This window comes from Phalacrocorax aristotelis, chromosome 3 (genome assembly GCF_949628215.1).
Source record: "Phalacrocorax aristotelis chromosome 3, bGulAri2.1, whole genome shotgun sequence".
NCBI classification, from domain to species: domain Eukaryota; kingdom Metazoa; phylum Chordata; class Aves; order Suliformes; family Phalacrocoracidae; genus Phalacrocorax; species Phalacrocorax aristotelis.
In genome coordinates, this window is record NC_134278.1 from 76875886 (window position 1) to 76899407 (window position 23522).

The following is a 23522-nucleotide window of genomic DNA, read 5'->3' on the forward strand; positions in this document are numbered from 1 at the left end:
ACTTGTAATTCCAAAAGGCACTGTATTTAAAATGAAAAGTTCCCCTTATGTTAAAGGCCCATTTTTAAAAAAAAAATTATTTTATTTCTTACTGCTGTCATCCGTTTGTAACTGCCAACATTTGCTAGTTAGGTCAGTGGTAGCTAAAAGTTTTCCTCATCTGAGGAAATATCAGTGAACTATAAATTCTAGGATGTGGATACTCCTTTTCCCCCTTCTTCTTAAAGTGAAATACAAAAATCTTTACAGACTACTTAAAATCAGCTCATAGAAAGTGTAATCTGTACCCTCCTGAGGGCTATGCCAAAGGTAAATGGGACTTCTGAGCTGGAGCAAACCTGACTTCCAGCGCACCCTCCTATCTCTGCTTTTAAAGAAGATGCATTTGAAGCTATCAGTATTAAGTGCTGTGTATAACAGTATTTATTCCTAGAGTTTAACAAAAAAACCCAAAACCAAGACCCCAACCAACCACACCAAACCAAACAAAAAAAAAACCCAAACCTTCCTAGTTCATGCAGTCAGGTGAGATAACCCTTTGTCTTGAAAAATTAGAACAATATCTTTTAAAGATTTCTTTTAAAATGAGCTTGTATGGTAGTGAGTTTTTAAGTCCAGTTTTCTTAACAGTGGCCTGATCTAAATCACACTTTAAATTTATCCAAAAGTTTGCTGGAAGGGAGAAAAAGAAGAAAGCACATGAAGAAAGTGTATTGGTCAGCATAGGCAACACCTAAAAATCTGGGGAGAATGGCCATGACCAGCTAGCATTTAAATTTTGACTAAAACATTTTTGTTTTACAGTAAATTGGATGATTATGTGTCTCTTACGGTGTGCTCCTTTTTACCTAAAGCAAAAATACCTACAAGCTGTGGCCAAGCCTCTTTATGAGGTACTGATAACTTCACTAAAAAAAAGTACCTGAAATCTCCTGACTGTCTATTCTAGTGGATATTCACTGCAATTTTGTAATTTTTGGCAATTTAGGGAAGGTAAAATTGCCACTCTGTTGAGGTAAATGTGAGCCCTGACTTTTATTTCAGTAGGGCCAGTGTTTCTGAGAGAGTGCATTACCTGTGGAGCTCCCTCCTTATGGATGGAGGGTAGCCCACATGCTTACCTGAACCTGTTACATGCTTATCAGAATGTGTTGAGGTTTTTCTGTCACTAAATATGAAGCATATCCATCCTGCTTTTCAGTGGAGACTTAAAAAAAAATACTGAAAAAGGCTGAAAAGCCAAAGGGAGAGAATTGCCATGATTAGACGTGCACCTTGGAGAAGCTCGAGTGCCAACCCACCTAAGTATTTATTCTGGCTCAAGCTGAGGGGGTGCCAGGCACCCTCTTTAGGGCAATTTGTATGCTGTAAGCAAACCCTGTGCTTACAGAGCTTGGTTAGACAGGAGCTCTTTAAAGCTATTACTAGGCAGAAAAATTTACTTTGTCTTCAATGACAAGAAATAAGTTTTTAACACAGGACAACGCGTACTTATACAATGAAAGGGCAATGGATGCACCAAGGCATTTTGGTTTTACGGGGAGGTGAATTAGCTGAGGTCAAATCATCAGGGTCTAGAATAGTGCTGAACTTGCCTAGCTGCTAGCAAAACCTGCAAACACCTGTGATCGCTTGCATTTTACAGCAAGATAACCATCCCAAGTTTATCTCCATTCAAATAAAGAAAGCAAACACCCTCTCCCCACCCAACACTTTTGCAGTAGAGAAGACAGTGCCCTCAGTCCCGAGAGACCTGTTAGTCGTCTGGCCTCAATAAAGAAATTCCCTTTATATTCCCTGTAATTGAATCTTGCCTCTGGGACAGGAAAAGTGAGGGAAGAAAGACTACATGTGATTGGAAAAAGAGAGGGGAAGTGCAAAGGGAGGGAAGAGAGGAGAGATACAGTAAACCTGATTAATACAAAATCACCCTGGAAAGCCCTGAAGTATTCTGATTTCTACTTTGTCTTATTTATATATCTTAACACTGATTTCTGTTTGTTCTTTAGCTCTAGAAAATGATAATTGCTCCATACTTTGCAAATACTAATGGCTTTAATAGATTAAATCTGTAGTAATGTCTACGCAACCTAATAAAGCTAGGTAGTTTGTAATGCAGTGCATTAGGATTTCTATTCTTGCTGTGTTGGCAAGAGGGAATACGACAACAAGGGAAACAGTTCTAAAAGCATGCAAACAAAACCCAGGAAAGACTGGTGAGTCTTCTGACTCAGAATAAAATGAGTTTATAATGAAACAGTCTTCACAAAAGGGAGCCTTTGATTCTTCACTGAACGTTATTTTCTAGAGGTATTTGACAGTATTGCTCCTATCTTGGAATCTAGACAACAAAGAGAAATGATTTTCATTTCTTTTCCCCTAAAACATTCCCTTGATGTTTGAGTTCAGTTTTGGTAATACTCTAATAGGTTGCACTTATATACAGCTTTCCATTTGAAAATCTGGAGTATCATATGTACACTGAACTAAACCTCACACACCCTCTTGGTGTTGGGCAATAGCAATATCTTTGAATCACAGGAGTGGAAACTGAGGCAGAGAATGTGATTTCCTTAGTATCCCCCAATACACCTGAAGCAGAGTTGAGAGGACAGTCCAACAGATTTTATCTTGGCTTCTTTTCCTCCATGTGTAAGGTGAAGATGGATAACAGATTGACTTACTGGGATATCCTCTGTCTGAGCAGGTTTTCTTTTTTCCCAGAGGAAGAGCCTAGGATTGCAGAAACATGTCAGTGAAAAGTAGCAAAAAAAAAAAAAACCAAAACCAGATTAAAGTTGTCCATGGGTTGGCACTGTGTGCCAATAAGGACAGAAAACGGCACAGAGATTAGGATTTTCAGAGAGGTATGGGTGGATATTTCTATAGGAGTTTAGGGAGGTACCTGAGCTGGACATTTAGTCTGAACCAGCATGATGGCTTTTGTTGTCTATGGACACTACTGTACCTTGCTGTTCTTCCTATGCCTGCAAAGGGGGAGGACTTACCCTTGCCTCAGCTGCTCCTGTGCAAACCATGCGGAACAAAACAGAAAAAAAATGCCAGTTTGGGAGCAGATGTGGCTAAACAAGGGCACTTGGTCCTGTCAACAGGTTCCCACAGAGGAGATGACTTCTGGCAGAGAGTGTGGTTAGCTGGAAATAATAATGTTTTAACATGCTTTGTGTTTGTATATGTAGAGCTTGCAGATGAAGAATAATGTGGATTATTTCTCCAGAAGTCTTGTGTGTTATGTCTGAATGAATTGTTTCATTTTATGTCTGTCTACTGGGCTTTTTTAGTTTTATAAAATTAGGATTTTGACTTTTCCTTTGCAGAATTCTGAGGAAGAGGTACTAATCAGCTTGTAGGTATACTTGCTGCCTACCACAAGTTTGCATGCTTGAAGCTGCTTTCGCTTCTAATGAAAGTCATTGTGATTGGTCTATGAAGCTGGTTTCCAAAAACTCTGGCACTGAACTGGGGACAGAAACAAAAACTTCTGAAATCTTCAATTATGTATGTTATACAGTGCATTTGAAGAAGCTTTCTAAATTGTTGCTTCCTTGCCTGTAAATCTCCCAATCAAATCCCCTTTATATGCCCACTGCTAGGCACCAAATAAATATTGTGTGTAACTATTATGCTCCTTGCTTTCTCTGCTGTATACCTATAAATGCCTACCAACTGTCTTTCTGAAAGGACAAGAGATCATTTTGTATAAAGTTCAATACAGGCAGGAAAGGAGGGGTGGTCTCTCTCATGTGGTCTCTCTCACAGTTTCCTTTTGTATCATCTAACATAGTTATCTTAGCAGGAGGAATAATTCTGGTCTTTTGTGTGTGGATAAACATGATAGGATTGAAATATGAGTCTGTATCCACAATACCCTGAATATATTGTCCTAGAATATTGCATCAGTTTTAATAACATATAGGACTGGATGGACAAATGCCTATCTGATCTTCTTCCGTAGGCTTTACTCATAATGAAACCTAAAGCAGGGGTTCCCTTTCCTCGATCTTTGAGGGGCTGCTTCCCTGTTTTTACTCACTGAGGCTCTGCTGCAGCAAAAGTGGATGCCAGCACTTCATCTTACTCCTGAGTTGAAAGACCAGTGAGAAGATTTAGCAATAAGCTGTTTAAGTTGTGTTAGATCTCACTAGGAGTTTTTTCCCCTATTGTGGAAGCCATAAACTTGTATAGGAACAGATCAGTTCCAGCAAGGAACAGTTATATGTGGGAAGCCAGAGCAAGGGCTTGTCTGTTGGTAGGTGTGGCTGCCAGAGATTAATCTACTGATTACTGTTTCCATTTTAATCTTTCAAAATAATGTTGGTGAAAAAAAGGAAGCTTTAGCGCGTTATAGGAAACACAGAAGTGCTAGTTTTAATGGTTGCTCTTTGGCTGTCTACTAGGTGGTCTCTGTTCATCTGTTTTCATGGCGCCTGCTGAGGAACAATGGTGTGGTTGCTTCCTAGGACCACCAGGGGGTTATTGAGCTGGAGCTAACTAGTGATGTCAGTGGAGGTGTAAAATACTGACATTCATTCAGTGAAAAATGTCTCTTCAAATACACAGTTCCTGTGTGTATACCTGTGCTTCAGCTGACATCTGGAAGTACTCTAATGCTCTTCCACTTGCTATGCTTAGATTCTTAAAAGCTTTGAACTCAATAAAATTTCCTTCAGCAGATTCCACTGTCTCTCTCCTACATCTTGTACAGTTTGATTCTCCTATTAATGAGAAAGAAGTCATTTAGCATTGTTAATTTCTTCGTCTTGTGACTCCTCAATTGATTGACTAATGAGAACCCATTGTGCTCTCTACAGTTATTCTGGGTAATAATAGTCCTAATGGTTATTTGTAAAATATTTTTTTTTAATAAATCTTCACCTCCACCCACAGTTTTTAATGCTTGGATGACATGGGAAGAAATGAGTCACCATTGTCATGCTAATGCAATTTCTAATAACTTAACAAGGGCTTATGAACTTGTTAAGCTTTAATTACATTGTGGCAGGACATACATACATATCCTATAACTGTATTTAAAAGTTCTCTACTTACTCTCCTGCTTTTACCCTTGATGAAGTCGTTCTGGCAGCTCAGCTGTTATGGGCCCAATATAAAAGAGGAAAGTGCACGTGGCTAGATATACTTTGTTTTTAAGTCATGGATACAATATAGGTGGATATTCATGCGATGATTTTAGCCTGGTTGCATAATTTCAGATGGTGAGTATGGCAGACCCAAAGCCTGAGAGAGGACTGCATGACTATGGGCCTGGAATAGGGTCATGTAAGTACCACAAGAGTGCCCCAAGGAGCAGGACTAAGTAGAAGAAGGTGGGTGGGTGTGGGACTACAGCCTGTTTCCTCCTCTCATTCAGAACACTTCAGTGTTCAGAAGTATTCATAAATTTTTTAAGGAAATTCTAGGTAATGTACTAACCTTTGTCTGGTTGTAGATGGGAAACTATGACTAAGAGTGAGGTCAATACTACATGGGTCTGACCAAAAATCCTATCTTAGCCTTCAGATTCATCAGAAACACTGATCTGAGATTACATACCATCTGGCCTGGGTTCTTGGAAAGCTTTGCAAGTGTGGTCCATTCAATAATAAAACTTGAAATAGCTGTGTTTCTCCTGCTTTAGGATTTTGCTTTGGTGGTTTCATGGTGTGGTCATGTCATTTGTTCTCATTTTTATCCTGCCAGACAAGTCTAAAGTGTAAAGAAGATGAATGGCATTTGGGCCCCTCTGTTTAACTTTGTTTGGTCTTTCCCTTGCAGTAAGCAAGCCAGAAAAGTCCTGGCATAGTTTCTCTCCCTCCTTCCTTCTTTTGGCAGCAGTACCCGGTGGGAAGCAGTACATCAGGTTTGCTTTCCCTTTCCAATCATGCCTTACAGCTCAATGTCTGAATGTTGTGATTCAATTTGTTCTACCTCTGCCTTTCTCCTTTTTTACACCATCCCTCAGCAAAAACTACCAACAGCTGCCTTTATTATGCCAGACCTCTGAAGAGTAGGATGCTAGTACTCAGCCAAGACAGAAGTCACTCATAAACAAGCAGATATTGCCTTTACGTTATATCCCTTTGCCGTTAGATTTCTATTGTCCAACACTATCATTAAGATCCTAAGTGTACTACTAATACGATGCAGGATTCTGCTCTGGCAACAGTCCTCTAGAGTAAGCTGCTTGAGGATGACTTATGAAGTAGTGCAAAATTAGTAAAACAAAAGACTGCATTATGTTTAGAGCTGAAATGAAACCTGCACTTTCCCATCCTTTGGGATATTTGGGAGAGGAAAAAAACTGTTCTGGATTGAAGCAGAATTTCTGAAATATTTGTGGAAAGAAAAACCTGCAAAAACAGGTCTGAAAACTTGGAAAAAGAATTTTAGCATAGCATCAAAATCTAAGGCTGGGGTTTGGTTCAGCCAAGGTCTTTGGGCTGCCAGCTTTATCATGGGAAGGACAGGAGTCCAAAGCTCCTGGGACCCCCATCTCCCCACTAAGGATGACTCGTTTAGCCTGGGATCTCAGGGCTCTGCCTCAGGGAGCCTGGAAGATATCTTGCCTTGCTTGCATTTGGCCAAATGGTCCACAGGGATCCTGTGTTGGTAATTCGGCACTAAATGTGCCAAGTTCCTAGTCTTCCATCAGTAGGTGTCTGAAATTGCTGCATTCCTACAGTTGCTTTGATTTACAGGGAATTGCTGGTTTTCAGCAACAACAAAATATTTCATTGAAATAGTCTTCCACTCATAATTGTGATGTCCCAAACCACAGAAATGGAAGCCACGTATCTAAACTGTTATATTTCAGTAACAAGGGGAACTTCTGCTGATTGCTTCATTGTTTCTATCTTTTTTCTTTTTACCACTGTAACAAACAAAGTCTATTCAAAGATATCTTTTGCAGTTCCTTCTGAAAGAAGTGGTAATTACTGAAAGCTAATTCTCTGCTATTTACAAATCTTTAACACCATACAGATCTATAATACCTCAACCTCTCTCTTGGCTCAGGGAAAAAATGAATCCTATTCAATGATTGGCCTTCCTAGGAACACAAGGTTCTCCAGAAAGACGTCAGATCTATTGGTTCCCAGCTGTTGCTAGGTAAAAACCATTATCAGAGCACACAAGGGAAAAGTAGTTGCACTAGTTCCTTAGCTCATTGAACATATTTCTTAGAAAAATCCCTAAATAATATGAACCAACCTGGACATAGTGTGTGATTCAGTCTCTGGGCTTTTGAGGGGAGAGGGTGGTAGCTCAAAATTTATAGGACTTGAGGAGGTGAGCAGTAGAAGTCAAGTAGTTTAAAAAAAACCCACACACTTCAGAGTTTAGACTTAATTTGCTGTCTGCCTGTTCTTGGAAGGGGAGTAGATGGTACAGGGTCAGAAGGTCTCTCCCTTGGTAGGCAAGTTGCTTGTTTTCTCACTTGGTGTACAAATGGAGACAGCATGTGCTCAGTCTGCATAACGGATTAATTCCATTAATCATTTTAATTGTCCATTAATAGAGTAGCTGATAGTTGGCTAGCAAGACCTCATGCTGCAGTAAGTTTTTTTTCGGGGTTGGGGCAGAAGTGGCATGTGATGGTAACAATATCCTTGAATGTATCTGGATGAAATAGCGGGACCTTAGTCTAGTCATTTAAACATTTCATTTAAATGACATGTGTTGCTTGGCATCACTGAACTGGGCTGTGACTTTACAACTTCTCCTAACAGTAGACTAAGGTGAGACTTCTCAGCCTTGACATCATGTCCCTTGCTCTGATAGTACCATGCTGCAAAGGAGCGCAGTGAGAAGATCTTGTTTTACTATTCTGGCCCAGTTGAGCTGGGTGCTGGTAAAACGCAGAAAGAGACAACAATAAGCCAAGGCTCGCTCCACCTGTAAAAGGAGAGAATGGTTTATCCTTCACATAGAAACGCAGATTTCGTGTGTGGGCAGCCTTTGGAATAAAGAGACTTCTTGTCCCACCTTTCTCACCAAAAGAGGTCCTAATGGGTATGCCCAAGTCTGTCTCAGCAGCTTCAAAGAAATCTTGAAATCCTCTGAAGATAGTAGATAATTATATTCTATTATCATGGTCTATACCTATTTCCTGCTTGCTGCAAAACAGCTGAAAGGAAAAACATTTCTCTACCCTTTTTAAAGAAAACTAATACAGTTAATGATGTTTCTGAGACTAAAATAAGAAATAGTCATTTGAGAAATGTTTGTAATTAACTCTCACTTATTCTCCTCTTACTAACATTCCCCCACAACACACACACCTACACATGTAGCCTTCCCTCCCCAGCTTATACTAAATTCTGTCTTCTGGTGAAATGCAATATAAAGTAGGATACAGAGCAAAAATCTAGTAAGACTGTACTTGGTAATCCAATTCTAGGTTGTTTGTTTCTTATCCTTTATTGCTCCATTTTGTCCTTATTGAAACTCCAATATGTGTTGCCTGTATTACTTTATATTCCCCAAGTTTGCTCTCTAATGGCTGGGTATGCCCAGCAGTTACTGTCTCTCAGTTCTGTTCCTTTCCTTCAGAACAGAAAGTTCAGGTTTCTGGTAGACTGTGAAAGTTGCACCATTTATAGCCCTCCAACTTCTTGATTGCTGTAATCACCTATTGGATGACTTTGCAATACCAGGCCTTAGATGAAAGTATCCCATGAGGACCAGGCAGAGCTGATTTTTTTTAGATTCAAGGTAGATAAAATCCTCTTGTTATTGCCCCTTATAGGAGAATTAATGTGGAGGGTTGTTTCCTATTGGATAGTGACTCCTTAGAATGAATTCTCTGTCATTTTGTGTAACTTTACATTTTGTGCTTTTTTTTTGTCTAAAAGACCATTCAGGTGGTGATCTAAGATATACAGTATTATTCAGCTTCAAAGGTACAGCATATGATGTTGGGAATTCAGATATGAGATTGCTGGCACACTGACAATAAGGCTTTGTAGATAAGTTTAGGGAGAAAATCTATTTTTAATTAAAAGCAATTATGATGAAATCGGAGTTTTTGATCACTAATTGTCCACAAAATGACTGGATATTTTGAAAATCTGGGTTTTGAACAAAAGCTCTGTCCAGTGGCATTCAATAGGCATGTCTCCATGAATTACTTTGAGTTAAGATTATGTTCCAGTCTCTGAATTTACACTCTGTGAAATCAGTAAATGTTGTGAAAAAGAAGCAGAGGATAAATGTTGAGGGTGTGCCTTTATTGCAAAGTTGAGGTAATATATCTTTACATTAAGTCAATACAGCTCAAGAGATTGAAGATGCACTGAAATTACACTCAGGTGGCTGCATCTGTGTCAGTGCTGTGCTCGCTCATGTACGTATGAGGCAGACTTCTGGGGCTCTTACTATCACTGCTGTTAATGAGGTGAGCTCTTCTGTGATTGTGTCTCTGGTCCTGCTGGAGGTTTAGGGGAGGAATCGGAGCTGGTGGCTTTGCAGCGGTGCTTGTTTCCTTCCACTCTGAAGTGTCATTATGCAAGTGGGTCATTTGTACTGTTTGAGCTGGTCTGTGTAAGTTAAAAGTGCTACAACACACAAGCTGAGGAACGTTTTTTATTTAATAGCAGCTGAGTCCTCATGGGCAAGTTGCTCAGCAGAGTTTGCTTAGAAAGACACTGACAGAGGCTGCCTTCATGCTGGGCAGGAGCATCAGCAGAGATACCTCAAACTCCTCTTCAAAAACAAGGTTCAGCTTGACTCAGACTTGTGTTTGGATGAGCAAGCACACTCCCTCATTGTGGCTTTATGATGTCTTTTTTTTTAGAAAAAAACCCACTTTATTCAGACCTGTGAGTTTTGATGTTGCTGTCTCAGGAGAAATTTTGTTGTCATTGCCTGTAACTAATTACCGTTCCCCTGCAGTCACTGGCATTCACGAATTTTTCTTAAATTTTGGGCATGTATCTCACATCACAGTAACCAAAGCCTCTCGGGTTGCCAACCTCAGCTGTGCCCTCAGAATACATGCTGAGCTGAGAAGACATTACTTTTTTTCAGGTTTTTTTTTTCCTCTGTGCTTCCTGGTTTGATGTGTATTCATTTCATGTTTTCACCTCTTCTCCCTGAGAGCTAGAAACCTACTAGAAAAGAAACAATCGCAGGGAAGATGCTTGTGTGAGTCCTCAGCTGCAGCTATGATTAGAGCACTAGATTAATGGTATAACACTAAGAACTGGCCATGCCAGGGAAGTACAGCCGCATCCATTCAAAAGGCCTAGTTGGGGGATTAGAAGGAAGTGCTGCAGTGAGAAGGAGCAGAGCTGGGATGTGGGCATTAAGCAGAGACCTCGGTTGTGCTGTTGCTGGCAGGGCAGCCCCCAGACATGTGACAACCTTCTCTTGCAGTGGGAGCTCTGCAGGCTATTGAGGTGGCTATTCAGGCTGGAATGAGTATTTCTTATCTCCTCAGATACAAAATAGGCAGATTGCTGCACACTGCAGGGTGCTGACCTATACAGCTAACTGCTATGCCCGTGCCTTGCTCCAGGTTCATTTATTTATGTTGTTGTTACCAATATATTAATGTTATTTATTAAAGAAAATAAAAGCAGCAAAAATCACCTGGGTCGCCAAGTCTAGTCTCTCCCAACTGCAGGTAGCCAGAGAAGAGGAGTTGGTCTGGAGGGCATCTGCTTCTCTGTCTTCACACCCTGTCACAAGCAGGGTGGCTTTCGGTAATAAGGGTCAAAATTAATTTCTGTCCAGTGTACAACTGTTCGTAAGGATTTCTCAACCAAGATAGTCTATTCATTTACATGTTAATAGGTTTCCTGTTTTGTTTTGAAATGTAGAGAGGATCTTGCTTCTTTATCCTTTATTTCCCTTTCTCCTCTTATTTTCAATCTTGCTTTAGCAGTTCAATCCAGTTTTGCAGATAAGAAACACTCTCACTTTGGCCAGGGTGAAAGTCGCTTCTAGATGTTCTTTTCAGAGGAGCATGTGCTGGATGTGAGTGGTTCAAGCAGGGGCAACACAGCTCTCTCCACCTCTTTGGACTTGCTCCATCCGGGACACCAGTTTTTGTTTTGCTTTGAGTTCTAGCCCTGAGAAAAAAAGACCTGTTTTACTGAGGAGGGCTCTTACAAAGACAGAAAATGCACCTTTAAGGCCTCCAGAAGTGGCCACTGGGGACTGGCTGCTGGAGAGGGCATATCCAAGATAACAGCATAGTTTCTGTGGGAGCCTGACTCCACTTAGGAAAGGACAGCGCTTTCCCCACGACGTCGAGCCGGTACCAGAAATAGAAGCAGGCTGCGCGTGGTTTTAATAACTTCATAACAATGGCATGAGTAACCCTGTGAGTATGCTGTAATGGTGACAAGAAGCTGGAGATAGCGGTGTACATGGTTTTCTCATTACGTATTCTGGATACAGAAGGTAACAGAGCATGAGTCCAAAACTATATGATTTAAATAAGACCCACATCACTCTGACATCTCTCTTGGGAATATGCATTAGAATTAATAGAGAGGAAATTGGAAAGGTCCTGCTAATGTTATTAGTTACAGTTTTATTTATTGCAGTGATCCAGAGGTCTCAATTTATCTTGGCCTAAACTATGACCACACTTGCACGCACTAAAAAAAGTTCCTGTCACCACAGCCTCAGATTATGGCATGACCCAATGATAGCTCTATTTTGAATTTCGGGACAACTGCAGTCCTCCTCTTCAAACAGTTAAATGCTTTGGGGCATTGTAATGCTCTTCAGGTGATGGTCTATATGCCTGTTAGTGTCCAGGTCAGAGGAACCTCTTGGACCCTTCAGGTATTCACGGCACAGAAGAAACACTGAGCCTTGGAAATAACGGGAGAAAAGCACAGAGGAAAACTTCGGGCACAGCTACCTTCTGTAACCCTGAAAAGGCCACAAGAGAGAGCATTTTTCAGATTGTGTGGTGATAGGAAGATGCAAATGAAGAAGTGATCTCCTGTTGTATGACACCTGGCAAACAGGACTTGGTGTTCCTTGTCAGAGAGCAGGGTTTCTATAGCAGAAACGAGGCTCCTCTGCCAAATGCTTCTTCTTGATAGAACAATTTGCAAGATCCCAAATTTTTGGGAACTATTGAGTTCAGAGAGAGTAGCAGCACAGCTGAAAGTGTTATGTAAACAGCATATGTTAGATGTCTGATGTGCGGAGCTGGTTTGCTCCACTCTGAGCACCAAAAGCTGTGTAGAACATAGGAGCCCAATCTCCCATTCTAACAGTGTGAAAGAGCACTAAAAAGAAGAAAGGTGAACCTCTATTTAATTTTAGAGTAAGATTATAGTTTTTTCTTATATTCTGTTGGATATTTGCATAAGAGAAACCAGTACATGAGCTGGATATCAATTAAAAGGCCCAGTCAGAACATAGGCTCAATATTAGGCTTGTATTCCTCTAAAATGGCTTTTGCCATTTAAAGTGTAGTCATCAGTTCTAAGCCAGCTGTCTAGGCATCCTCTATAGCTAAAAGAGTGGTATCATCTGAGGGCAACTCAGCCCTTTTTAGAAGGACTTCTGAAATAGGCAGGATGATTTGTCATCCAAAGGTGACTTGCTCTTTCTTTGTCACAGAGAAAGCTTGCGATGACTTGTTTATTCTTACATGCTTACCCTTTACATAGCCGGAGTTAGCTAAAAGGAATCTTGTCTTAAAGTGTCCAAGAAGTCTGTATTTAGGAGGGTGTCTGGGCCGGAATGATCAGAGATCACTGCTGGCCATGTTGCTGCTTGTTGAGCTGCTATTTGAAAGCCCAACCTTGCCAGGCCTGCTGCAGCTTGGGCAGAGTCCTTCATTTTCATGGCATCCAACAACAGATTCCTGCAACAGCACTAAAAAGCCCTCCTCACTGTTATTTTTCTCAGTCTTGACTTGCATGTTCCCAATCGATTGCAGTTTCTGCTTTGTCTCCGGATTCATATTCAAGTGCTATTTTATTTGCTGGTTTTCCTATGAACTGTGCTGCTGGTGCTCTGAGAACTGAGTGCTGCCTTGGTGGTGGCATTACTGCAGGGCATTTGTGCTGTGCCTACAATGACAGGGCCTGACATTCAAAGCTTGGCATCATCCAGTTGCTTGAGGGGGTTCAAGAGTGAATTCTTGCCTGCAAGCTGCAGCCTTGATGCCACATATTTTAAGGAAGCCTATATCTCGGAGCTGAGATCTCCCCTTCTTCCAGCTCATTAGGTGGTAGGATCTGCTACAGTGGTTCGACTTTTACAATGCCACAGGCAAGAGTTGCTGCTGCTTTTTGCATTTTTACCTAGATCATTGGCATTCTGCCTCTCTGCTTTTGAGACTTGGATTAGGTATCAGATTCAAGAGGAGGCTGTAAGGCACAGAACATGCTGACACATTCTAAATCAACCCTGATTAGAGATGAAAAATTAATTTCTCTTATATATAATATATATTTATGAAAGCATTGTCCCTCTGCAAACACTAGCATTTTTACCAACTCATAATAATTCAGTCAAAACGAATCATTCTTCGTGTTTCTGTGTGTATTGCTAAATCTGCCTGCATTTTCTGGATTTCTGAATGTTTATTTTCTGTGGTTAGTATTTTTGGGTTTTTGGTTTTGTTTTTCTTTTCTGACTTAATATGATTGATCTTAGAGCCTTGTTTCCGATACCTAGCACTTGCATTGCAGAGAGAGACAGAAATAGAACGTCAGATCCCAGCTTGGTCGGGAAGGAATTTGTTCCCTTGCAGTGATGAAGAGGGTGACAGCTACTCAAGTGGTGGTGAGGGAGCGAGCAGACGTGTGAAGGAAAACCCAAGCTGGCTGTCATTGCAAAGACATTGTGATGGTAGAAACCCTATGCACCAGAGCAGTATAAAGGACTAGAAAATGGGGCAAAAAATCACTCATTCTCTCCACCCAAGTAAAAATCCTGTATAAGCATGTAAATCAGAACAAAACACAGTCTGATCTCAGCCTCCTTGCAACTGGGGGTCTCCACAGTAAGATAGCTTGCTGCCTTGCTTCTTCCCTTTGCTGCTTCCCCCTCCTTCTTTGCTCTCCTAGGAGAGGAAAAAAGATTTGCTTCCTTTCAAGTTTCCCACACTCCCACTGACCAGTTAAATCTTCAATAATTCCCTATCTCTGCTTGCCTAATTGCCGCCTCTAATAACCTGTAGAGTTATAGATTTCCTCTAGTTTTTTACTTCTTAAACCCAATATAATTTTAGACTGTAAAGAATAGTTTTATACAATTTTTCAGAAATTTCTATTAAGCAATTGTACTCTTGATTGCTTCACTACCTACTTTCTCATGGTCATTCTCTATCACCCTATTTGGTATGTGCTCAAAGACAAAACGAGCTATTTCTGAATATCTCCCTGTCCTTTTGTATTAGTGTTTTGAATACGTTGTTACATTTTGAGTCTGCAAATGGCCTCACAGCTTATGGATGTCTCTCAATATCCACAACTAAAATGAAATTTTTTCTCATGTCTTTGAGCTGCAGAAGTGCTGAATGAGTTCAGGATTTTTGTTTGTGTAAGGTGATCTGAGATGGGATCTGTCTTAAGACTGCTTCTGTAGGGCTTCAATTAAACCATGCACAGCTCCACTCACCACTCAGTGTCCCCTGTGTTATTCCTGCCCAGCCCTAGATGGCACAAGGCAAAAAGGTGAAACTCAGCCCTAGGGGAAGAAATGCCCAGAATGCTTCATGTTGCTCTTGCTCCAGTAGCACGAGAAGTGGCTGGGGACTTCCTCATGTTGGGGGCCTCAGATAGGAGCATCCTACAGTGGGAGTGAGTGGCAAATGGATTTGTTGGAAAGTAACTCACTACCACCCCTGGAGCTCTGCTGCTGGCACTGGCCACAGCAGTACTTCAGGACTGTACCGTCCCTGTCATTGGTGCTGTTTGGCAGGATTAGGCAGTAGGGCTCCACAGGGACTCAAGAAAAAGTCGTGAGCTCCTCTAGCTGTTGCTGCATATTATCAATGGGGCCTTTGGGGCTGGTGTCTTCCACAACCTCCCATCCTCCTGCTAGTAGCTCAGTAATCTAGAGCCCTGTTCATACCATGCTGTCAGGACCATGCTTTTCAGCAGGCCTTCCTCCATGTTGTGTGACAATGTATGGAAACAGTTAAAAAGGGCACAGGTTAAAACGCAACTAAATAGTAAATACAAAGGGAATTTGGAGATACCTGCAAAAGGTGTCAGAGATGAATGAGATCAAGTTCTCAAATCATACCAGCACCTTCAGGTGCCCAACCACAGGCTGCTGACACTGGAACAGAGTTTACTTGGGCTACTTGTATTACAGTAATACCCGGAGGTCCCAGTCAGGAACTAGTGCACCACCGTGCAAGCCAGCATCAGCACTCCCAGATCACCCACCCACCCCACCCCCACACATGAAAGAATAGGTCCTGCCCTGGTTTAATCCATGTAAAAGAACTTTTTCTAAGAATTTTCCCTACTGTAACTACCTAGGGCTAACTAAAGTATTCGTACAGCTCGCTCTGAAATAGTTTGAGCTCCTTGCAGGCCAGGTCCCAGCGGAGGCACCGTTGTTTGTGCCTATCAAATGTCAACAGACAGATTTCCTGAAGGGACAAAATGACTGCTCTCAAAGGGCTGCCCTTCCTAAATTTGCTCAGGCTTGTGTCATGAAAGAAACTTGGGCACAGTGTCCTGTTTCAGCATTTGTCAGTTGGGGAAGCTGAACTGTTGGTAAAGCATGCAAGCAAGCAATTGCACAAAATCAAGATAATCCAATATTTGCTGAGTGGTGCTTGCGCAGCTTTTGTTGGGTGGTGTGTGTGTAAAAGGCTTGCAGCCCCAGCGAGGTTTCAGAGTAGTCCGGTGCTATCAGGGAGGCCACTGGTATCTTGCCTGAGAAGCAAAATTTCTGTGTTGTGTTTATCTTCTCCTTGTTGATAAGCAAATGTAGATATTCAAAACTCTCCTGTATCCTTGTGGTTTTCTCATGGCTGTAGTCTCATGTACAGAGCAAAAGGTCCAACAGACTATTTGTCCCACTCTCAGATAACCAGCAAGGGCTGGGTGTACACAAGGAGGTGGGGTTAGGGTCAGCTTGAACTGAAATTTGCACTTGTTAAGTCCCTGAATTAGGACAAGCCAAAACCACTTCAAGTTTTCAAGTTTTCTCAGCTATAAAACAGGGAGAAGATGGATCTGTCCTTATAAAACTTGGTGCTAAGTACTGTTAGAAAGTATCTTGTCATGACAGTATTTTTTCACTCTTGGCACTAAATGATTTTTTTTCTTATTTCCATTTCTTAAAGCAATTTCATGCCTTGATAAAATATAGTCATTTTTCTATGTTGTATGTAGTAGAGTAGCCACTCCTGAGCAGACCAAATATATTTTGCTCCTTCCCTGTCTTCACTGCAATAGAAAATAGCAAAAGTAATTAGTCCACAGTATGGATGAATTGATTAGATTTTCAGCTTGGGGAACATATACTTTTTAAAATTAAAGCCTCTGAGGCAATATCTCCCTCCCTAGTACAGAAGTTGACTGGAACTCACAACAGCACTATATTTCTGATTTGGTTTTTTTTTTTTTGTCTTTAATTTACCATGCAATTTAACTGAGGCATTTAAAATTCCAGGCCTTGATTTATCATGTGCTGTGTTCCACCTGGGCAAAATAGAGCTGTGCAGAGCAGGGTTCAGCATACAGTATGTAGCAACTCTTCTTGACGGGGTGGGTTCTGGGTTGGGCTGGGGGGCAGGAGAGAAGCTAGTCATTAGGATCCCCATAGTGCTGACTCCACAGTTCCTGCTGTCTGTCTGCAGTGGTTGCTGAAACAGCTGGATGTTGCAGAGCCATGCGAAGAGCCACGGGCAGCCTTTCTGAGGGAGACCGAGGCCAGTGCCTCCCTGTTCCTGCTCTGGGGTGAGCATAAGAGGGAACAAACCTCCCAAATTATGGGCTCTGCAGCTTACGCGATGCCTCAGTACTTAAAGATCTTTGGATAAAAGGTGCAATTAAGTCCTGGCATTATTCTGTAACTTAAAAATGGTTGAAACTCTGCTTAAACCCAAATTTAATTAACTTTGTTTTAAACAAAGATTATTATAAAACCTTTATCTGGCTAAAGCTTTATCTGCCAAGTTTCACTGTGGGCTATGCATTTGCATGGCAGAGTTTTACACACTCCTGAAATTTGTGGTTTGCAATGAAAAAACTGGCAGACTTGGTTATACAAGCATTAACAGACACTCAGGATAATTGAAAATACAGCCCCTTGCCAAAAATTGAGTCGTAAGAGTTTAATAGATTTTTTTTTGCTTCAGGTCCTTTCACTTCAGCAACATAGATTGCTCCTGAATTTATACCTGGGCCACACATGACTATGACTTCCCTCTCCTGTATTTTCTACCCATGAGCTTGGGGTGAGAAGGCAGCCCTCCAGTTTAAGAATTGCTGTACTTCTGCCCAACTTCCCTGCACACCCACGTGTATGCGATCAATGGCCAGGGACATTTTAGAACATCCCATTTCTCAGGTCAGGCAGTATGATGCCCTTTAAAAATCTCTGTGTCAGGGAAGAAAGGTGAAGGGGAGGCAGGAGGGATACTCATGTTTCACAAAGTCCACAAACTGCAGCCAGACTCAAAAGCGCTTAAGCACAGGCTGACTGCAAAAGGAATTCAATATTCCATTCTCCAGAGTGAATGACGCTGATCAAAGAAGCTGCATCTGAAAAGACAAACTCTCTCTCCTGTCCCCTTCACTTCCAGACTTGAAGGAAAATGTATGAAAGATCAGCATGCTATAGGAGCTGCCAACCCCCATTTCCGTGGGGAAAATCCTTTTTATTTCTGCCAACCTTCCTTTCTTATATCAAAATAGTAGTATTTATTTTGAAAAAGGAGAACGCTTAACTTCACTTGTACTGCAAAACTGGCTTCAAAAAGGGTAGGACAAATTCAGGGTAGAAAAATCCGTCAGGAACTGCTAAGCAGCTCTAAACAGAGCTGCAAGTGCAATCTCCAGATAGACACCGGGAGGATATAGCACAGAAGTGCAACTATGTGCCTGCCCCTGTGCTTCCAACTATGAAGTGATACCTACACTTGTCCCCAGGCAGCTGCCGCTGCTGTTGTCAGAGACCAGCGAGGCAGACCTTTGGTTTGACAGAGGACAGACATCATGTTGCCTTACCCTGGTAAACAGGGAACAAGTTGTTCCCTGTTGCAAGGAAGGGACAGGTCCACCATGTCACGGCCCTGCCCATGTCATCTGTCCCCCTGAGGACTCATCCTGCCCACTTAGCTTTTAGGAGCTGATAAAGCTGTTAGTGCTGAGCACCTTACCTAGGAGCATCCTGCTCTCCCTGCAGAGCAGCTGCTGCCCAGGGATGCCGCTCATGGCCATGGCCACCTCTGTGGCTGCTCGAGGTGGATGTTTTCAAACTCCTTGCTCCTGCACAGGAGCACAGAATATTGGAAACAATTCCGTGCAGGGAACCAGATGTAATCCTCCAGGCCTCAGAAGGACCCTTAGAAAGGTTTAAATTCAGAACACCAATGCTGAAAATATTAAAGCGTAAAACTGCATCAGATCAAATAGCCATAATTATAGCAAGCATATGAGACAAAACCTATTGTCATTTATCTCTCTGGGGACACCACACTTTTTGTTTGAGCCCTATTATTGGTGAAGTATGAGTCCTAAAATTATAATAATTAAAATGATGATTATAAAGTGTCAGGGATTGTATTTTTTTTATAGCTGGGAACAGTCTGTTCATTACTGAAGCAAAGATTTGGCTTTAAATTCACATCAGTTTAAAAGACAGTGAGAGGGAAACGTGCTGATGTGAATGCAGAAAGCATGCCCGAGTGCTGAAGCTCCTTCTTGTGCTGCAGACTGGATCCCCTTTCTCTGTCACACATGGAGAAGAAAGGAGCTGTGGTGAAGGACAGTCCTGGACAATGGGCTGGAAATGTGTCACTGCTTGACCTCTGGGAGCCTTCTGGTGTCTTGTGCTGCTTTGTAAACACCAACAGGATAGCTGCTGCAACCCACTGCTGGAGTGTGGGAGCTGGCAATACATTATTCTCATTTTCTGGAAAGAGAAGCTGAGGATGAAAAATCAAAGAAAACCACTAGAGGCATCAGCAGCTGGAGCACAGGAGCCCTTTAATGTCGAATACACCTTCAGTTCACCCCTTTATGTTTTGTGTCTTACGCTGGAGCAGCTTCTTGTAGTGAAGTCCCAGCTCCATCTCAGGGCAGAAGGTGGGTTGACCCTGGCCAGGGCAGAAGCTTCTACCAAGCATGGTTGCATACCTCAAGGAGTTGCCTTTGAGCTTTGTAGGTTGCTAGAACTAGCCTGGGTAGCTCAAATGAGAGAATGTCTTGAATGCCTGAGATTCAAAATACTTTCCATTTTCAGATTGGCTTAACTTTGGGGATAAAATGGCCCCAAAATGTCAGCTATGCCTGTTCCGTGTCAGAAATAAATGAAAGCTGAGATGAGTGTTAGCTTCAGGCACCCATCCAAAGCTGTGGGAGAGAGGAGGAAATCTATACCATAGATTTCAAAGAGCCCATATGTCTGATCTAGGACTTGTTGTCTGTCCTTTTTGCTGGATCAGGCCCACCTCTGTGAAGAAGAGGCTGGGTAGCAGCTGGAGGATGGAGGGGAAGAGGAGGAGAAAGGAAAGGGAATCAGAGAAACATTGATAAATTCTATTTAATGAACAACACAATGCATGTAGCAGCACAATGGCCTTTTCTGCAGGCAGATTATCCCAGCCAGAGTCTTTGCTATATTAAAAAGAGGGGAAAAAATAAAGCACCAAAGAAAAGGAAAGGCGGGCTGTACAGCAGCAATCAATGCTGCCCTTTGTGCTGCCTGACATTTGAGGGACTTGTTATCAACAATTGCTGGCTGCTTTATCTAAATGTATCTCCCCAGCTGCCAGGCACAGCGCCGATAGGCAGTGGGACGTGCCGATGGCCCCAGCTGATACCGCGACCGCCCAACTCTCGGGTCTGCCTTGCTGTCAGGGTCCCAACGGCTTCTGTCACTCCACTGCTGGCACACCTCTGCCCACCCTCTAAAGCAGGGAGAGAGGACATTTCCCCCCCCCACTCCTCCCCTTCCCTGTCAGCCACTTCTCTCTCTTTTTAAAGGAGAAGGAAGGAAATAAAGATCAAAAAGGGCCAAATTAAAAAGAGACAAAAAAGTGAAGAAACTTGGGATGAGGGAGGGATGAGTTGAGCGAAAGGAAAATTTACTTACTTTATTTTTTCTTTGTCCTGCAACAGCCCTGTCATCTGTTGCTCTGGCAGAAATTGCCTTATGTGCGCTTCTCTTTCCTGCTTTACTGCAAAACAATGATAAGAATAATCTACTGCTTGGCTGCTTGGTTGTCTCTTAGTGTGGAAGATGTCTCCCTCTAATATTTCCTCTTTGTTTATGCAACATATATACTTGTGTCTATGTAATGCAGGGAGCTGTATGCACAAGCTTGCATGCAATTACTATTAATTTTCATGAGTAGAAGATGATGAATGGGCATAAAATAAAGGTTAGTTTGTAGCATCTTCTAAATCCTGGAGGGGGGTGTGTGTGCATTTAAAAAAAATAAAAATAGTCTGTTGCAGTCCAGTTCCAGCCAGAAAGTAGCTGCTCTTAGATGTGCAAGCTGCCTAAAGGCAGTTTAATTCTTGCTAAAAAGTAGCCAGTTATTGACAGATTTTAAAATAAAAAAGCTCTGGATTGGTGTGGCCTCTTATTTCAAGAGACAGCTTAAATTATTACCTTTGCTGCTAAAAAGGTTTTGAGGTCTGCTTGGAAATGTCAGCTCATAGGCTTGCATGTATATTTACTCTTGCTTGGTGCTCATGAAGTCATTAAAAATGCAATATGGCACAGCTAAAATATACCCCTAAAAATGAACATTTTCTGCTGTCTGTGACTTCTTCTGAAGAAGCATTTGGAAAAAAACCAGTAGTACATAAGCACAGTAAGACAGAGGCCACTGTATTAACTGATCTGCTTTTAATGATTCTTTGCTAAAATCTGAAAGTAATGAGAGCTTTCAAAAAATAGATATTTTCAGGAGCATAGAATAAGTCCTTATCTGACTGATGTTCAGCTGTCTTATGTTAATTTGTATATTTGGCATACATCTATCAGTTACAGATCCGATTTTGAAGTGTGTGCAAATTGCTACCTTGACCACGGCTGAAAACCTTACATGGATGTGGTGAAAATTAATCTCAGTTGTGTATTTTGAGGAAATTCAAGCCTATCTGAAGCACCACTTTTTTTTTTTTTTGATCATCACTGTCTCAGGGAAAGACTTCTGGCACCATTGTCCTTGCATTTCTTATGCAGTGAATTACACCTACTTACATCAAAAGACCCAACAAGAAGAAAAGCAAACTTGCATGAGGAGTGTTGCAGGCTGTAAAATCCATCTGGAGAGCCAGAACCAAAGCCCAGGTACCAATATATACCTGTTTAACAAAAGAACAGCAAGATATTAATAAAAAACAAGATTTGCCTTTCAAAAACGAGACAACATGTTAGTGCATCAAGTGTCGAAAGCGAGAACAGATGCTGGCGAAGGGTCTTTGATAAAGCTCTGTCTGAGAAAGCAGCACGTTAAGGGTCCAGCCCTGACCTGTGAACTGGATACTCTCACTCCCCTTTGCAGCTCCTGGTTTTGGCTGGGTCGCGGCATTCTTTGTGGAGCCAGTGCTGCTCTTCTGCGTGAGAAATGGGAATAATTTCACTATGCAGTGTGCAGTGATGTTAAACAGAAGCTGTTCTGCCTAGCTTTGTAAGTCATCCAAGGTATTTCAGAATCGCCTTGAATTAATAAATGCTGGCCAGTGGGGATTCCCTTTGCCTTGCTGCCTGGCCACTCTGAACAAGGGGAGCATCCTGCAACCCCAGCTACTCCTCAGCTCTTTGCAGGCGCAGGCAGCACAGCTCACGGAGCACGAGCTCAGACGTCCACATAGTATAACCTTCCCGAGTATTTCTCTTTCTGTGGCTTTAGGAAGGCAATTCCTCCCAAGAGCATGTTTATATCAATCTAAAATTCATTTCGTCTGAAATATTTATGATTTTTTTAGGGGGAGGCAGGAGGTCTGGGTGTTGAGTGTGGTCAGATCAAATTAGCTTCAACTGGCAAGGTTGACAAAAGTAGTAATCTCTCTGTCCCTCCTCCTGTACCTAAATGAGCATTTATTCCAAGCCCTTTCTTAATGCTGTAACATAATTCATTAGGACAGCCTTAATGAGCTGGTAATTAGTCTGGTGGGAGGGGGTGAGGAAGGGAAATGGAAACGCTAGACAGAGAGAAAGTTGAGCAGGCTGGGGCACCTTAAAAAGCCCTGAGAGAGCCTTTTGTCAACAAAATAGATCGGGTTTGCAGGCAGTAAAACTTTCAAATGACCTTCGTGTCAAAATATTAGGCTGCTATTTTTCGCTAGATGGTGGTTTCATAAACATAAAAAGCGTACATATCATTCAGAGTGCTGTAAAATTTGTCTCAAAGATGCAGTGTTTTCTTCCCTCCCCCCTTTTTTTTCTTTTTTGTTGCAAGACAAATATCACCTCTACACGGTATGAGTGGGGGATGGGGTAAGGGGAATGGCATCTAACACTGCAAACCTCTGCTTAGTCTGAAAGTAATGTTAATAGCAGCTCGTCTTTGTTCCGATGGTTTTGAGTGCTTGCTCTTTCCTTTTTTATTTTTCTGGAGGAAAGAAAAAAAAAGTAAAATACATACACCAGTATACAGATATTGGAGAGATGGTGACATTTTCACTTGTAAAATTCAGGAAAATGACTTAGATGTTCATAAATTATGGCAAAAGCTAGATGCTAATATTGCTCTGTGATTTAGAAGACAGATGTGGTATAATAACTATATCAAAAACAACAGCTCATTTCTGGAGAAGTGAAGCATCAAAACAGTTGGCTATTTAAGTGCTTTTCCTTCTGTGAAATCTTTATTTCCAAGGTTAAATTTTGACATGGGGTTGGAGGGTAAAGGGACGACTGTTTTCCACAAGGCAAGGAAGCAATTACTCAAAGCATCCACTCGTTTTGCATTGCGCTTGTCATTAGGCTCCTTCCCTTTCTGTCTTTATCTGACAAGCCCCAGAGTGGTGGGACTTGTTTAATTTGAGTAAGTAGCAGAAGGATGATGAGGCATCGTTTGAGTTGAACCATAGGAACCGGCAAGCAGCAATAATGGGGCTAAGTAGCCAACCTAGTAAAAGCAAAAACTAAGGAGATAGCAGAAAGACAGAAAACTTGACTTATGGCTCTGTTGTGCAGTTAACTATTTATTTCTTTGCCATCACATCACATCATGCAGAAGTGCAAACCTGTGCCCTCTCTGCCTCCTGTCTCTCACCTGTATTTCCCCTTTGAACACTTGAACCATTTATCGCTTGTGAACAGCCATCGCAGGTGAGGCACTGGCAGCCAGGTCACTGCCAGGAGGCCAAGTCTTC

At 41.9% G+C, this 23522-nt stretch overlaps 1 long non-coding RNA gene across 1 annotated transcript; it reads right to left on the reverse strand.

The window, feature by feature from the left end:
• Positions 1-16571: 16571 nt before the first annotated feature.
• Positions 16572-20472, reverse strand: LOC142054889 (uncharacterized). Its single transcript, XR_012659705.1, has 2 exons — positions 20284-20472; positions 16572-19666 (listed from the first exon to the last, which is right to left on the reverse strand). It is a non-coding gene; the product is annotated as an uncharacterized LOC142054889 (long non-coding RNA).
• Between the last annotated feature and the right edge of the window lie 3050 nt (positions 20473-23522).